At 46.6% G+C, this 17288-nt stretch overlaps 1 long non-coding RNA gene across 2 annotated transcripts in view; it reads right to left on the bottom strand.

Annotated features, from left to right (window-relative positions):
* LOC140600724 (uncharacterized) overlaps positions 1–17288 on the bottom strand; it is a 111980-nt gene that overhangs the window by 38478 nt on the left and 56214 nt on the right. The window contains exon 1 of one of the 2 annotated variants that reach the window (XR_012003884.1): positions 3527–3653. The exons of the other annotated variant lie outside the window; for it this stretch is intronic. This is a non-coding gene — a long non-coding RNA (uncharacterized lncRNA). Of the gene's footprint in view, positions 1–3526; positions 3654–17288 lie in introns of those variants that run through there. 2 annotated transcript variants of the gene reach the window in all.

The following is a 17288-nucleotide window of genomic DNA, read 5'->3' as shown; positions in this document are numbered from 1 at the left end:
TAAAAAGAGTCAGAAATGGGTTCAGTAACTAAAATAATCTCAACATAATATGGAAACAGCTGCAAAGACACACAAGCACCACACACTATTGTGAAATAAGGTCTAATTCCCCTCCAGATGACAACCTTGCCCAAATCAAACTCTCTCCCTCATCCTGCCACTGAGTGACTCCTACTCACCCTTCAGCTTTAGAAGGCCCTTCCTCGACCCCCTCAAACTGAGAATCTTTTTCTCCTGTTGCCCTCTTTACACTTCATTTTAAATCTTGAATTTTACCTCAATTACAATTATAGTGTTTGTTTGCATGTTTAGTATCTGTCACTAGACCGAAAGTTCCATGAGATGGAATGATGCCTACTCTGTTCAGAGGAGGGCATGATTTGGTGAGTGAATGAATGAATTGCCCATAACTGGTAGGGTAGGCAATGGAGCATGGCTGTAATAAACTCATAGAACTTTCAAAGGTGGTGTTCTTTCCCTGTGTCACACTAAACAAGGATAATTTCTGCTTCACACACATGTGCCTTCTTTCACCATCTCTCACTGATCTCTCTGCTCCATGGAAGTTATTTATGTAACTTTATGAAGGTGGCCTTCAGAGAAGTTATGCTTACCAAAAATGTTTATATCTCCAAATGGTAGCTTTTGCTGAAAAGACAGTGAAAAGTTAGGTTCACATTTTCAAATTATTTTTGTGAAAATTTAAATGGTTTCAGATCTATTCGGGGCTTAAGAAGTTGAACGATGATGATGATGATGATAAAAAATAATAATAAACATCTATCAAGTGCTCTACACACTTTTTAATATATTAGCTCATTTAATCTTCACTGTATCCCTACTTATTTTGGAAGAGTGAGCCATAAAAAGATGATAAACTGAAGCAAAAAGCTACACTCTATCCCCCCTTCCTTTACCATCACATAGAACTACTTTAAATTTTTCTCTATTTACCCCAAGAGCCCAGGATTTAGTAACAGATTTTTAATGCAAATCAATTCTCAAAAAGGTGACACCTTAGACCATTCACCTCAACTAATACGAACGCATAGCATTTGTCTATCATCAAATCAGTGTGTCTTCCATCTTGGGAATCAAAAAGCAATGACAAGTTCAAAGCTCCAGACTCACAATCCTGCCTGGGAGACAGGAATCATCACAATTGAGAGCCCGCCCACAGCAGCATACATGGGAATGGAGGGGCAAGTGGGGAAAGGGTATGTCGGAGACCAAAATATGCACCCCAAAATATACTAGTCTAGCATGAGGATTATTTTGAGCTGAAAGCAATTGAGAAAACACAAATACAAGATGAGCTCTCTGTAGTCCCCCCACGCCTAAACATAGATCATAACTTCCCCTTGTGAGGGTGCCCCCTACCCCACCCCAAACCACTTCTTGTGCCAGGAAGGGACTAACAACCTTATCACCAGAGAGGAGATGGCACTAAGAAGTCTACACAAATGAACCTTACTAACTCATTCTTATCCACCACTATTTTCCCCACATATTTGCCTTCCTACAATTTGCCTCAGGAGCTCAAAGTTCCTTTCCTTTGTCTTGTCACTTTTCTTTAAATATATCCTCTTTTTCTCAGTCTAAAAGCCTACAATGCTAGCTATTTCCTTGTGCGGTCTTCTTTCTATAAAGTCCCCCTATGCCACATAAAACTTTTAACAACAAATAAATTTGTGTGCCTTTACTCCAGCTAGCCTGTTGTCATTTGTTTGTCTATTTGTTTGTATTGTTTTTCTTTTGTTTTGTTTCTCAGTCCTAGCTGGAGAATGTAAGAGGGTGAGAGGAAAATTTTCCTCCCCTACAGATAATCTATGAGGGTATCATATTCCAGCTCGCAAGAGTCAGACCTGAGAAACATTTCTTGGTTGGGTTAGGTTTAAGGCTGCCTAAAAATTAGAGTTTGAATCTACAGTTGTGAGATTTAGCTACGGTTAATGTCTGGGTCATGGTGAGTGTAAGGATCAGGCTATAGGTTAAATTGAGAACCTTGTTTCAATTGAAGCCTAGTGTCTATGTTTCAGTCAGGGCTAGACTTCTACTTAGACCTTAGAGTTAGTTTATATATTGGAAGCTGCTGAGATCTGGTTTGGGGTCACCATTAAGAGTTTAAAGTTATTGTCAGGAGTCCAAGTCAGCATCACAAAGATAGTTGGACACTCTATCAAAAGTAGTATTTAGATCTAAATTCAAACCTTAAGGAATGTCACCTTTTAAAGTTCTGACAAAATCCTGGATAAGAATCTGTGGTCAGCCTGTGTTTGGGGTAGAGATATGGGGCAGATTTATGTATGTTGACAAGGTAAAGATGAATCTGAAATTGCATCTCGTGGGGACAGCTCCACAAATGCAGAAGGTGGACATGACTGCTGCCCAGAACAACTTTACCCTGGGTCCCTGGTGTTACTTATGGCCATGAATAAGGAGCACCTCAGATCATTGTACTTCTTTCCATCATGAGTCACCCTTCCTCCTGGCTCGCTTACCCTCCCTACCCTCAAACCAACAGCTAGCCTGTCAGGCTTTAGTAAGTCAAGGAAATCTTGGTTATTCCATTGATAAAGATAAGAAATCACTTTGATGTCTTCCAACCTGGAGCAGGGAACAGATCCAGGCCTGGACAGATTCTGTTTGTGAGTTTGCACCTCTGTGCCCCAAAACACCCCTACACTGCAGCCTTAACCCAAGCAGCCCTGATTGTCCCTCATCCAAGGTCCGTTTTTTCCATGTAGCTAGATGCGGAGCTGAATCATTCAGCCTCTAGGGACTTCCCAGGACAGTGAGTGGTGAGCACTGCATCCCAAAATAAAAGGAATAAAGAACAATTTAGACTAATGGAAAATGCCAGGGCAGCACTGGCCTCACCCAGGTACCACCACCGTCTCCACTCTAGTGATGGTGATTGGGTGTTGTCTAAAGAAGAGACCAGGAAACTCATGAGTAAAATCAAACTGCAGAGTTTGATTATAATGATTTATCTGTTGAGAAATACCAGGGATTAATTTTGATTATCAGTGTAGAAACAACAAAGAAAAATGGCCCCAAATGAGGAAGGGAAACACCACATAGCTCAGCTACACAGCAAAGTTTAAGACCACAGGGATACTTGGCCTCTGTTAGGAGTCCTGAAGCTGCCAGAGGGTCTTCTCCACCTCTTTCCCAGGACAGCAGGGTCTGATCTGCACAACAGGTACCCACATTTTCTTCACAAAACTTTCCTGGGACCCATTTGCAAAAGCAGTCATAAACAAAATCACCTTTCTCCACTGGAAAAACACTATAATTAGAGGTACATTCCTCACCAAAGCGAGTACAAGAAAAGAGAAGGGACAGGGGGGACCTGGGCTTTCATTCACTGTGCTGCACTGAGGGGTCCCCTCCTTCAGGGCTCAGGCTGCCACCTGTGAAACAGGGATGGCTGTGCCCATTCCCCCTCACAGGGGCACAGTGGCCACAGTGGGTAGAAACCCTGCTAAGGAAGCCAGGGAGCTCAGACAAACACATCCATTACCTTCTGTGATCCCACGTGTGAGTCTCAGGAAGCAGTGACCTGGCGACAGCGGTATGTACTCCCGTCCTGCAGGACTGACATGGGGGGGGGTGGCAGGAGATGGGGAGGAGGCTTTGTCCAACTGACCCCCAGTCCCCAAGTGTTCTTACCACACAGCCTGCATTTGTCCCTTCCTAATTTGGGGCCATTTCTCCTTGTTGTTCCTACACTGATGACCGAAATTAATCCCTGGCATTTCCCAACAGCTAAATCATCATAATCAAACTCTGCAGCTGCCAGATCTGCTGACTCAAACCCCCTATGTATTCATATGATATTTGCCGGGTAATTACAGAATAGAGGTAATTATATTCATGACTCCATTACTTTCATAATTCCAGAGACCCAGAAATCACTAAAAAAAAAAAAAAAAAAAAAAATCTCACAGGGTGCAGAAAAGAAATTCCTTCAATAACAACCCTAGCCCACCTCTTACCTTGTTTGTCCTCTCTCTGCAAACCTTGCCACTCAGCAGTAGCCGCTCCTGAAGGCAGAGAGGAGGGAGAAGAAAAAGGAGACTGACACCTAACGCTCAGTTAGGACCAGAAAGTCTATGGGTTGTCGAAACCAATGTGTGTTAGTTATAGGAATGCAGGCTATGGTGTGAGTGAAGCCCTAAACGCCAATGAGTCCTCAGGGGCTTCACAGTGAAGAGGGATGGTGCACTCATGTCACAGTCCATCTCGGGTGGTCCCCATCGGGCACAAGTCTCATGCTCACGTGGGGCTCCAGGCTCCCTCAAGCTCATGGTTCTGCCCACCCCAAGTCTTCATTGGCTTCTCCCATCCACTGAAACATGGGGAGATTTCACTGCTTTGGCTCAGACGTGACACTCACGGTTCCACTCGCATTCCTACTGGCAGCAGCTCATCGCAGGGTGCCATCTAGGTGCCAGCGTATGGGTGGAAACAGCCCCGGGGGTCAGCCGATCCCAGGGGCAGCTCCATGCCCTGGTGGGGACCTCACCCCCTGGAGGGTAGCTGACCATTTGTGCCACCCAGATCCTCCTGACAGGGCCTGAGTGAGCCTCGGGGGTACCCATGAAATGATGGGCCACTGCAGCTGGACACCCTGAGGCACAGATCACAGTGATAAGTATCCTAAACAGATGATGCAGAAAATTCGTGATCTCCTTCTGTTATTGTAGCATCCAGAAAAGACCCTCTCGCAATCATGTCCAAATGGGACCTGAAGCTAGTCCCGGGCAGGGCATTTTGCCTCTCCTGTCTCCTACTCCCCTCTCCTGCATGCTGCTGGACCCCCAGATGTCTCCCAGCATCAGTCCTCTCTGCAGAGCATCTGCTCCCCACACATGCAGCCATGGGCCATGCCCCTCTGCAGCCGTGGGCCTGGGCAATGGTGACCCACACGGCAAGGATTCTGGTCACCCGTCAAAGGGCAGCAGGATGGCCACTGAGCCAACAGAAGAGGAGAAGGAGGCAGGCTGTGATGGCAGAAGTCAGGAGTCAGGATCCAGTCAAGCTCTACACATGGTGCCTCCCCTGGGGATGCCTGTTTAAGGTTGGTGGCGGCGGCAAAGGAGGCCCAGGAGCAGAGGCACTTGAGAGCATGGCAGAGACTGGTCCTCTGGCCTGGAGACCACAGGAAGGGCCCTGCAGCTGCCTGTATTTGGAGCAGATCCTCCAGGACCAAGCCGGAGGTTGGCAGCCTCCTCGAACCTGTCTGTGAGCAACTTGGGGTGGGAGGGGTGGGGGGCCCTAGGCTGAAGGGAGCACCAGCGATGAGGCCAGACAAGTTCACACAAGGGGTCCACTCGAAGCATCTCACCCACATCAGAAAGGCCCATAAGCCCAGAGTTGATTGCCCAACGGACAGGTGGTGTCTGCCCCACACGTTTCACGTGTGGAACACTCAAAGGAACTTTTCCCCATTTCAAAACTCCAACCTCATGGCTATCCTATGCTTCCCATTCTGCACTTTCCACTTCAGTGTTCTTTTTGTTTGTTCCAGAAAAGAGACAGAATTAAGTTTTACTGCACTTTTACACTTGAAAGCCTCTACAACTAAATAGAGCTTCTCCCCCAGAACTGCTTTTGTGGGCTGCTCAGAGCACCCTACAAGTGGGGCACCCAGGGGCAGCCTTCCTGCATGGAGCACCCTACCTTAGCTCCCAAAACTGAGCGCGAGTACCTCCCCCTGGCAGAGCTGTCCTGTGGGGGAGTTAGAAAACAGGACAGGGTGCAACGTCTAGGGCAAGAATAAGCATCTTCCAAATGAGACACCATTCTCCAAGTATGTTTCACCTATGAAACTCAGGATTTCCAGAACACTGGTGGAAAACTTTGTTGGTCTAACATTACAATTTTTGATTCAAAATGCAGTATCTGGATGCATCTATTGACCACCAATAATAAAGAGCAAGTCTAATTTCTTTCTTTGTTGGTTTTTTTTTCCCCAATTACTCTTCAAGTAGAAGGGAATGGGCCTTTCACTGCCCTCCCTTCTCTGGAGCCTCCTGTGTGTACTACCTGTCTCTGCAGTTCCCTTATGTCTCATCCATCCAAAACTCCAGTATCCTCCAACCTCAGCCATCTGGAGCACAGCTGAGAAAAGAAAGGTCCTAAAAAGGCAGCTGAGCACACAGGTTAGACGCACCAGGATCTGCACAGAGACATGGAAGCCTCAGCCTTCCTGTCACACCTCCGTTTCAACAGCTCCGTAAGTTTAGTCCTTAGCCCATGGCATGTGAAGACAGCAGTTGGGAAGGGAATAGGAATTACTACAACAGACAGGAAGGAATATTGGTAGCAATGAGGGGTAAACAGACAGAAAATCAAGAAGCAGGTGACAAAAGCTCTAAATCACAGTCAGCTGGGTGGGTGGCTGATGCCTAAGCTAACAGCCCAAGGCTTTGCAGGAGCCGGAGGGTCTTGGAGGAGAGGTCCGACCCGAATGGAGAGAGGAGAGGAATCCGGTGCAGCAAAAATGCCAAAGGAGCCAGTATTTGTGTTTGGAGGAAAGGCAAAGGAAAGAGGTCAGGGTGGGAGAAGGCATCTTAAAGGCAGCGCGTGGAAGCCAGGCCAAGCTGGCCTGGGCGGGCGAGCCTGGAACCAATCTGCTGCAGTGGTGTGTGTTGGGTGTGAGCGTGGGCGCCCGTGCACACGAGGCGGGGGAGCGATGGAGGGCACAGATGACGAGGACAGCTCTGGGGGCTGCGAGGCAGGGGCATTCCACAGGGCCAGGGAGCACCCCGGGTCCGAGCAGGGATGTCATCAAGGCAGGATACCTGCGGGCCTGGGGAGGCCGTGGCTCAGACACATCATCACACGGATCCAGAGTGGCAGAGCCGGGAGGGACCCAATTCATCTTCGGATCTCACTCCCTATTTGTCACAGGCTGACACTGAGACCTGGATGGGGGTGGGTGGCAGTGGCGGTAACAGGTCCAGCGAGCGGGACAGCCAGGGCTAGCTCCGAGGCCCCCGCCTCCCCGCCCCCATGCTGCTCTTCCTCCCCCTGTCCCCCCCACCCCGCGGGGTTCCCAGCAACCATCCTTGCCCTGTGCTGGGATCAGCAGGGTCCTCTTTACCCTGAGCTCCCCCAGCAAGCTGGCCTCCACCATTTAGCCTGGACAGAAGCAGGCAGTGGGGTGCCTGGCCGGCTGAGGAGTCGGGAAGCTTCGTTAATCATGCTTTCAGAGCACTTTGCAATGCAGAGATGAAAGACGTCTGAGGAGAGCAAAGTACAGCCATTACAATCTCCATCTTCCTAATTGAGGAAAATGAGGTTATTTCCAGATCCTCTGTGATGCAATGGCAAATGTGCTTGATAGGCCCGCGCTAGGCTTCTCCCGCCGCAGCTGCTCGGGGCCAGCCGGTGGAGCGCCGTGTGGAGGGCACCCAGCTCCTCGGCTGCAGGTTCGGGCCCCACCACTTGGGCGTGCCCCAGCGGCCCAGCATCGCCCCCGATGCCTCAGCCCCGAGAAGGGCAGCCTCGACAAAACATCAAAGTGGGGCGCCTTCGTGCGGCATGAAGTCCTCCTCTGCACTGAGTAATTGGAACAAAACGACCCAGGTAGTCTTGCTGTAACATCAAAGCTGCGTATAATAACCTCACAGATGAATTCAAGAGTGAATACATTCACAGCCACTGCTCAAGTTTGAAGTATGCCATGATTTTTTTCAGCTTCAGAACTGAGCAGGGAGAAAAAGAAAAATCACCAGCCATAGCTTTCTTTGTTAACCAACTGCCTCCCCTTTCAGGCTGCAGTGAAAGGTGTGGGCCTACAGCCTTTAAGTAACAAGAATTCAGTCTAGGAACAGCGATGTGGATGGAAGACCAAGACTCAGAGAGGGGCCCAGGGGAAAGATCCCGAGGGTAAAAGATAAAACATCCTAGTGAACACGTATGCGCACAGAGATGCCTGGGTGGCTCAGTCGGTTGGGTTTCTGCTTTTGGCTCAGGTGATCCTGGAGTCTTAGGATCGAGCCCTGTTTTGGGCTCCCTGCTTGGCAGGGAGTCTGCTTCTCCCTCTCCCTCTGCTCCTCCCCCTGCTCATGCTCTCTCTCTCTCTCTCACTCTAAAATAAATAAATAAAATATTTTTTAAAAATAAAACATGGGGCAGCCTGGGTGGCTCAGCGGTTTAGCACTGCCTTCAGCCCAGGGTGTGATCTGGAGTCCTGGGATCAAGTTCCATGTCAGGCTCCCTGCATGGAGCCTGCTTCTCCCTCTCTGCCTGTGTCTCTGCCTCTCTCTCTCTCTCTCTCTCTCAATCTCTCTCTCGAATAAAAAAATAAAATCTTTAAAAAAGTGAAATAATAAAATAAAATAAAATAAAATAACATGTATGTGCAGAAACACAAACTCTCGCCCGCTGGAGAGGCCACTGGTGTGGGGGAGGCTGAGTGCAGCATGGAGGGGCACTGTCCAGAACATCTGTGATGGTTCATCAAGATCATGGTGGAGGGGCTAGTCGCCTCTGTGGCTTCCAAGGAATGGCTCCCTTGATTTAGGCTAGAAGACCAGAGGCAAGCATATATTTATATTTATTAAGCTACCAAAGGGAGGAATCCAAAATTGGTAGCAGAGCTAATTCAGAAGTAGCAGAGCTGTATTACATATATTTCCAGAAACCAGTCATCCCTCTGGGATGGGATCTCAGAGGTCACAGTCAGTGCGACCCAAGAATAGGATTCTGAGGTATACTGTGGCTAGTGTCTACAAATAGCCGTCTGTGAGATAATAGAGAATATACTGGTCTCTGGACCCCTCGTTCCTGGCACAGAGCTCCCAAAACCCTTGTAATTGCCCGGATGATAGAATTGTCTTTTGTTCTACTGAGGCGACTCTGGGTGGGCTCCAAGATCAAGGCTGGTCACCAGACAGACCAACCCATGAGTGGAAACCTGTAATTTCCAGCCCCATTTTGCCCATTCTCCTGAAAAAGAAGAAGTAATAAAAATGGAGATACGATCAGTCATGCTTTGCAATGAACCTTTCATAAACTCCCAAAACTATAAGATTCAAGGAGCTCCTGGGTTGATGAAGATACAGAGATCTGAGGAGTATGGTGCACCTGGAGAGGTACATTCCCTGTGCATCTCTTCCATCAGGCTGTTCCTGAGCTATCTCCTTTTATAATAAAAGGTAGTTGAATAAGTAAAATGTTTCTCTGAGTTCTGTGAGCCACTCTAGGAAATTAATTAAACCCAAGAAGGGAGTTGAGGGAACCTCCAGTTTATAACCCATAAGTCAGAAGCACAGATAACAACTTGGGCTTACAATTGGAATCTGAACAAGGGGTGGTGGTGGCAGGGGCGGGGGGCAGTCTTATAGGACTGAGCCCTTTCCTTACGGGACTTAATGCTATCTCCAAGTGGAGACCGTCAGAATTAAGTTGAATCACAGAACACCCAGCTGGTGTCAGAAATTTGCTTGTTGTAGGGGAAACACCCACATGTCAGAATTATTTGGAATCAGAATGTCAAAATCATTTGGAATACCACTAAAAACAAAGCTTTAGAACACCTTCTGTCTCACTGCTGTACCACATACCATCTGCTGCTCTCTGCCCTGCCTGAACTCCTCCATTTCCATTGCCCCCGCCCCCGCCTCCCCCCCCCCACCGCCCCCAGCCAGGCCTAACCAAATCCCCTGGGCTTTGGCTTCCTGTTGATCTTAACTCCCTGCCCACCCTCTTCCCCCAGACCTAGATGTGGCCTTCTGCCAATACATACATTGCTACCCATTCTTTTGTAACTGTCATGCTATAGGGATTGCAGGCCAAATCAACATATTATTTATTCAACCCATTTCACAGTTGATAAAACAAAGGGTCTAAGAATATGACTGGCCTCTTCAGTGAGAGGATATATGGATGGCACATTACGGCCAGAACCGATAGGAACATCCTCTTCACAAATCAAGAGGTCTTTAGATACACTATCACCCTCACACCAACTCTGTGATGCAGCACTCTGGAAACCCTCACTTGATAGCTAAGAACACAAGTGTTGAATGACCCAATGAGCCCACATGCTGCAGGGCTGCAGCCTATTCCTAAAACTCGTGTTCTTCCCCATTTGTCTTATAATCCCTTGCCCATGATTATGGACTGAATTCTGTCCTCAAAAAAGATGATGGAGGGAACACCTGGGTGGCTCAGTGGTTGAGCATCTGCCTTCGGCTTGGGTGTGACCCTGGAGTTCCGGGATCAAGTCCCACAACAGGCTCCCTGTGACGAGCCTGTTTCTCCCTCTGCCTGTGTGTCTGCCTCTGTGTCTCTCATGAATAAATCAATAAAATCTTTAAAAAAAAAAAAAAGATGATGGAGTTCTAACCCCCAGGACTCATGAATGCAACCTTATTTGGGATTAGGGTCTTTGCAGAGGATCAAGGTAAGACGAGGTCATTGAATGGCCCCTAATCCACTAGGACTATGCCCCTATAAAATAGGGAAATGTGGACACAGAGATAGACATGCACACAGAGAGAATGCCATGTGCAGAAGAAAGCAGAGATGTGGAGATGTATCTACAAGGAATGCCAGGGGTTGCCAGCCAACCACCCACCAGTGGCTGGGCGAGAGTCAAAGAACAGACTCACCTGTCACAGCCCTCAGAAAGAACCAACCTTCCCAACACCTTGATCAGAGCCAAGAGACAGTAAATGCCTGTTGTTTCAGCTGCCCAATTTGTGGTACTTTGTTAGCTGCCCCAGACAATGAGCACACCTCTATTATAGGCATTTCAACCTTTTTGCTCTTACTGCTCATGTCGATGCCACAGGCCTTCCCCTAGGCCTCCAGCCCAGGGCAGAGTCGGAAGGAAAGCAAACCACCAAAGGGTTCAGTCTCTCTAATTTGCCCTCCTTATACTGAAAATAGACTGGTTTCTGGAGATTCTCATATATGCCCTCTAATCCCAGGTCCTGCCCACCCTACACACACACATACCCTCTCCAGGCACCCCACAGAATTGAAGGACCTGGGCCAGCTCTAGCACCCTGGGCAGAAGACAGAAGGGCCAAGGCAGCCTCTCCTGTTACTTGAAGCCACCACCTGCCATCAGTACCTTTCCTCTGTCAGTAGGGTCAGCAGTGTCCAGGCCCAGCCAGTGTCCCCAGGTGGGCTCACACTCCTCCACCCCACACCCTGAAGGCCACATCAGGGTGCCCTTACCTGCCCCATCAAGGAGATAAACTGTTCCTGGCTGCCAAGGCTGACCACAACCCTGAGAGCACAAAATCTTTGTTTAGAGTACTTGGTGCTAGTGACCCTAGAGGGTACTGACTTTCTTGTCCTCTGCTCCTCAGAGGGCCTCTGCTCCTTCACTCATAAACTTCACTACTTCCCACCCCACTGTTCTAAAGAAATTCAATCACTTTTATAATCACAACTGTGCCTTATCTGTACACACAAAAACCTAGAGGATGAGTCTCCTTCTGCTCCCCTCTGCTTTGGTTCCTCATCTTCACCAAGCATCACAGACCCCCTGTGATGTCCTGTCAGCTCCAAGGAGGCCCAGGACACCAGATAAAGGAATAGTAAGGTCGGGTGTGCTGTGATTTGCACGGGCATCTGCATGAGGCACAATCCTCATCTCACTAACTTGGCACCTGTGCGGGGGGCTCTAGCCCCAGGGGCTGCTTCCCCGTGTTCTGAGTCTCCTCTAACAGCCCCTCCAGGGTCCTCGGGGCACGAGGCTGGCAAGTTCAAGCCACAAGAAAAAGAAATGCCTTTGGATAAGTTATTCACTCAGGAAACCATCATACTGAATGATGTCTATGAAAGCCCCTACCTCATCATAATTCTGTCCTAAACAGAATTTTAATTTTTGTTTAAATTTTGTGACTAATTGTGAATAACAGAGCCTTATTGACGCAATTTTGTGTCACAGTTATTTTTCCTATAAGGAGTGATTTTTTTTAAAGCTTGTCAGTTCAGTAGGATCACACTCTGTATAAACCAGAGTTACTTTTTTTCCTACTAATACATACCTGATTTTACAATGTGCTTCATAGTAATTCCTGTAGAGCCCATTCCTTTTCTACAAAGTGAGTGCTGGAGTTTATTTTCTGATCAGTCAGTTCCTGGCCCCTGCCCATGGAAGGTCACTACTCATATACATATGAATTCAATGCAGGAATGAATGACAAAAAAAATTAATTTAAAAAAACCCTCCATTATATGAAGTATTTGAAGGTTTTTCAGCATCTCTAGGACATTTTGAGCCTCTCCAGGCTACCTCTGAAATGTTCAGGATTTGAGAGGGATTTGAAAAAACTTGAAGATCTCTAAGAATGTGAGAAAACAATTAATGACTTGGAAAATAGGACTCCATAAAGTAGGTTGGGAATATGGCCATATAGTCTTAATAAGAGACCACTGAAGAGACATGAATACTTTAAGGAGCCTTTGAGTCTAGCATGAAATCATCCACATCTAATCTACTTTTTCATTCTTTTATTACTAAAATAAAACAATTGTCTCTTCCCCTTCATTTCTACTCAATGGCCTTGTCCCTACCTTTGTCTACTTAGTGTTCATCAACTCTGAGAGATAGGTCTCTGGTAGCTTCCCTGTCTTAACTGTCACAGTACTGTACAAGTGGGAGGAGAGGTAGTACAGGGGAGCATGACCAGGTAGCCAGGTAATAACCATCTACCCACCCACCACTCAATCCACACTTCTGCATTTCCAGCCAGTACCTCCAAAGTGCCCTGCTTTATCTGTAGTGTCTCCTACATCTTCCCCATTGCAAACCCTATAATCAGAATTATAGATCTCTTTCCCCACCTCCCATAATATGCACTGTGTCCACCCCCCATGTGATTGCCTCCACCCAGACATTCTTCCCCTTCACCCAGACATACAAACATCCCCATCCTGTGAGATGTAGCTCAAGTCTCTGGCTTTCCACAGATCCAATCTCCTTCTGGCCCCGGGAGCAACCCTTCCTCTAACTGCTTGCCTACTACTGCCACCGACTGTTCCCAAAGCATGTAGACTTATGCAGAAATTTATATTTTCATGTAGACATACTTTATCCTCATGACTCAACTGTAAGCTTCCCAGAAGCCCATGTGTTGAGCACATAGTTAATATTCAATATATATTTGCTTATGTGAAGAACTGTAGCCAAGCAGTCCCTATTGATCTTGAGAGTGGAGTAGGGGAGCTAAAGTAGAACACATGTGGGTCACACATAAAAACAATTTTATCACCTTACTACTTGTCTACTTCTGCTTCATCATACCTATCCAACATTGTTGGCAGATATTCCAATATTCTTGAGAAGAACATAAAACAAGTATACAGATGAGTCCAGATGGCACTCCCACCAATACATCACAGCTCCCTTTCATCTGGAGACACAGACTTGTCTCACCTGCTCTTTATCCTGCTCCTCTCAGGGTTGCCTTGGGGCTTGGCCCTTTACTCCCTGGATCTTGAGGACCATCATCCATCTCTCTTTCATGGGTTCTCTGTCTGACGGCATGGGCTCCACCCTAAGACTGATGAAACTGGTCTACCTGGGGCCTAGACACTAGCAGTTTTGAAAAACCCTGCCTGTTTCAGCCAGTTAAGACCTGCCGCATGATACATCTCCACGATGAACTGAGAGGATGAGGGTTGCCTGCTGAGAGGCAATGTGGCACACAATGTGGCAGTGCTACAATTAAATGAGATACAATATGATTTTCCTAAAATTCAAGAAAAATAATAAGTTCTCTGCAAGAGATACTTCCTGGCCTCATGTTCCAGTGTCAGGTCAGCCAATCCTGTCTTTGGAAAGAGACCCTCAGTACTTCAGGTTTTGACCCTCCCCACTTTTTAGCCCTGAAGGCCAGCTTTAATCTCCCTTCTGCTCACCAGGGCAAGGCTTGAGACACTATTCTTTCCATTACCTGGTGAACTGAATCTGGAAAAACACCACAGGCACTTTCAAGTGAGTCATTTGGGTGGGGGAGGGCAACTCTCCATGTTCACTTCATGGGGACCCAGAGGGAGCTGTGGCACCTCATGGTTCTTGGGATATCCTCAATCACACACAGACACACACATACACGCATGCACACGCACACACTCTCTCTCTCTCTTCTCAAGAATATACAATAAGTCTCAGATACAGGATTTAGCACAGCCTGAATCCCCATTAAGAAGAGAAACATTTTCCTGAAGACTACATCATCTATAAAGAGTTTTTTCCTGAGCACTGTGAAAATTCCTGTGCATTATTACACAGAATAGCTACTGGCCTTCTCTCCCCTTCCAGACTATGTCCAGGGGTCCAACAATGCAACAGAAATGACTGATGAAATGAAACCATGTGCCTTTTAGGGTCACATTCATATACCCAGAGACCCTGAAAACCACTGGCTTGTCAACCCTGACTACATGGTAGCATTACTTTGGGTGGGGGGTGGAGAGTAGCTTTGAAAAGTTGTCCATGTCTGAACCTAACCATGTTCAATTCAATGACCAGCTCTGGAGAGAGGCCCAGGCATGACTGCAAATCACAATTGCAAATGCTTTAAAAGTAAAGCTTTCCTTACCTTACAACAGAAATTCCTAGGCAGGGCAGCTTCTCTCCTGGTCTCCATTCATAGAATGGGGAAATAGATGAGGTTTATTTTTTGTTGCCTCCCTTACCAAGAATTGAGCAATCCTCTGGAGAAAAGGTAAGAAGTGAATGTATTCGTACTCCCAGATTCACAAAAAGGATAAAGATGCAGCAGTGTAATGGGCTGAATTGTGTCCTCCCAAAATTTATGTGTTGAAGTCCTTATCCCAAGTACCTCAGAATGTGATTGTATTTGAAGATAGAATTTTTAAACAGGGAATTACATTAAAATGAGATCATTAAAGTGGCCCCTATCTCGTATGACTGGTGTCCTCATAAGGAGAGGAAATTTGGTCATAGAGACACAAAGGGAAGATCATATGAAGACACACAGAGGAGATGGCTGCCTACAAGCTTAAGGAGAGAGGTCTCAAAAGAAACCAACCTGCTGACACCTTGATCTTGGGCTTCCAGCCTCCAGAACAGTGAGGGGAAAAATTTCTGTTGTTGAAGCCACTCGGTACTTTGTTACAGCAGCCCTAACAGACAAATACAGTCCCTTTCCAGAAGAAGCTAGCAGCAAGAGTCTGAGACCCTACGATGATTGACAATGAGTTAATGGTAAGACTTGAGCTGGGTCCTCATTCTAGGAAGCTGTGGAGACTTTTTCCAGAGCTAAGAGCACATAGGTATCTTTTTCTGTCAGCAACGCTTTAGTTGGAGTCTTGCTAGAGGAAAAAAAAATATCACAACTATGTTTTAAGAGCCCCCAGGTCACTTCCATCCCCAGGGGCCTAAGAACGGCTAACTCTGTCCCCATAGGGCCTTCCGGTTTCTTCAGAGAGCCGGGCTGTCCCAGCACCTTGATCTGGTGGAGGATTGCATTCCCTGCCTGGCAGAGCCAGCCCCCTCACTCTCCTGAGTCCTTCCCATTCAGATTGTATTCTGAAGCTCCCTGTGTGGGGTGTGAAATGCATGAATGCTCTCAAAAGAGCATCTTTCTCCGGGAGCCTGAAACTGTGACAAAGAGGGCATCTTCACCTGTGAATTAGCTTGATTTTTTCAGCTGCCACTGCTGGCTTCTTCAACAGATGAACCGGCCTCTCTACAAATGGCGTCTCTGAAAGCTGGAGTAACACTCTGTAGCTAATAGCACATTGCTTCCTCTTCTACTTCTTTTGTGGGGGTGTTGGTGGGGGAGGGCTAAAAAATGTTTTCTTTTAGCAGGCAACTTGAAAAATGCCCTTCCAAAGAACTGAGTTGTCAGTATAAACGTCTAAATGAACCTTTATTAGAACTATAAAAAAAGTCTACTTAACATGTAATTGGACCATTCTTCATGCTTAAACACATTGTTAAAATCATGTCAACAGCGAAGTTAGAAACCCATGGTAAAAGGCAAACATTTTATCTGCAAGCTCCATTTTATAGCCTGGTAAGATGAGATCACATCCATCTCTGTGCCTTTCAAAAGATGATAGGAATTTGCCCAGGTACCTCTACAGCATTTGATTTTTTTCCTCTCAGATTTACTGAAATTAGCTAATGGAAAAGTCACCTGAACAAGATCCTTGCACAAATGCTTGCTGTGAGCAGGATGGAGAGATGCACTCAAGTCCCCCACACCCCAATATGACTCCATTTCTATTCCCTTACTAATCCTAATGTTCATAGAACTGTTTATTATCAACCAGTTTATAGATCTCTAGTTAATATTTGCTCAGGGTTTATGTTGATTTCTCAATACATGCAATTTTCTGGTTTCATCTTTATCTTTAAGGATTAGATTGGATCGAGCTGCCTTGTAGTAATTTAGTTTTTATCTTATGCCTTACAGTTTTATGTTCTTGTAATAGCACTTGCTTTTCCTTTTTTATTTAATTAAATATATCTTATTTCACGACTACAGCATTTTTGTTTTGAGTTTATTTATTTAACAGCTGGCAGGGTGCTGGTGTTTTGTAGAGGGAACCACGCTGGGTATTTTTAGAAATTCAGAAGTTGGGGAATGCACCAGCTGAGAAGATGCAAGAAAAATCTGAACTTGGGACATGAATGCTTAGAGATTAAACTTGGATTGCTTTGGTTGCCTGATGGAGCTCCATAGATTAAGTCCTTAAAACAAAACAGAAACAAAAACAAACAGACAACAACAACAAAGTATATTTAAAAGTATGTTCAAGAAAGATGTTCCAACTCCATCTTTGCCCTTCTACAGAACAGCTGTCTCTGTTCATGGGCTCAGCCAGTACAGTAAAGTAATACCAGGCATTGCTACTGCCTTAGAATTGCCTCCACATCGTCCACAGAAGGCGCTGTAGATCTGTGAGGCTTTCTAGACATCTGAGCCTCCAGTGACCAGCTCGGTTCAATGGTCCTGTGGACACAAATTTTGGATCCATACAAGGCACGATCAGATGTACGTGTACAGGTACCTCTAGCAATAGGACAACTGAGGCACATGACTTGCTTCCAATATGGACAAACGAGATTCAATATACAGCTGAGGTCCACAGCCCTGCCTTCCACCTGCTGACCCCACCAGGCCGCTTTCAGGCCTAAAGCAATAGCTTGAAGCAACAGCAAGGGCTTCACCAAAACTTGGGGCCAATGCAAGTCCAGTGAGATAGCTGGGGCATAAAATTTAATGGGGGCTCGGATTTGGGGGTCAGGCAAAGCTTGTACAACAATAGGTGAC

Source organism: Canis lupus, chromosome 12, assembly GCF_048164855.1.
Source record: "Canis lupus baileyi chromosome 12, mCanLup2.hap1, whole genome shotgun sequence".
Classification (NCBI taxonomy): domain Eukaryota; kingdom Metazoa; phylum Chordata; class Mammalia; order Carnivora; family Canidae; genus Canis; species Canis lupus.
This window is presented reverse-complemented; position numbering and strand designations above follow the sequence as displayed.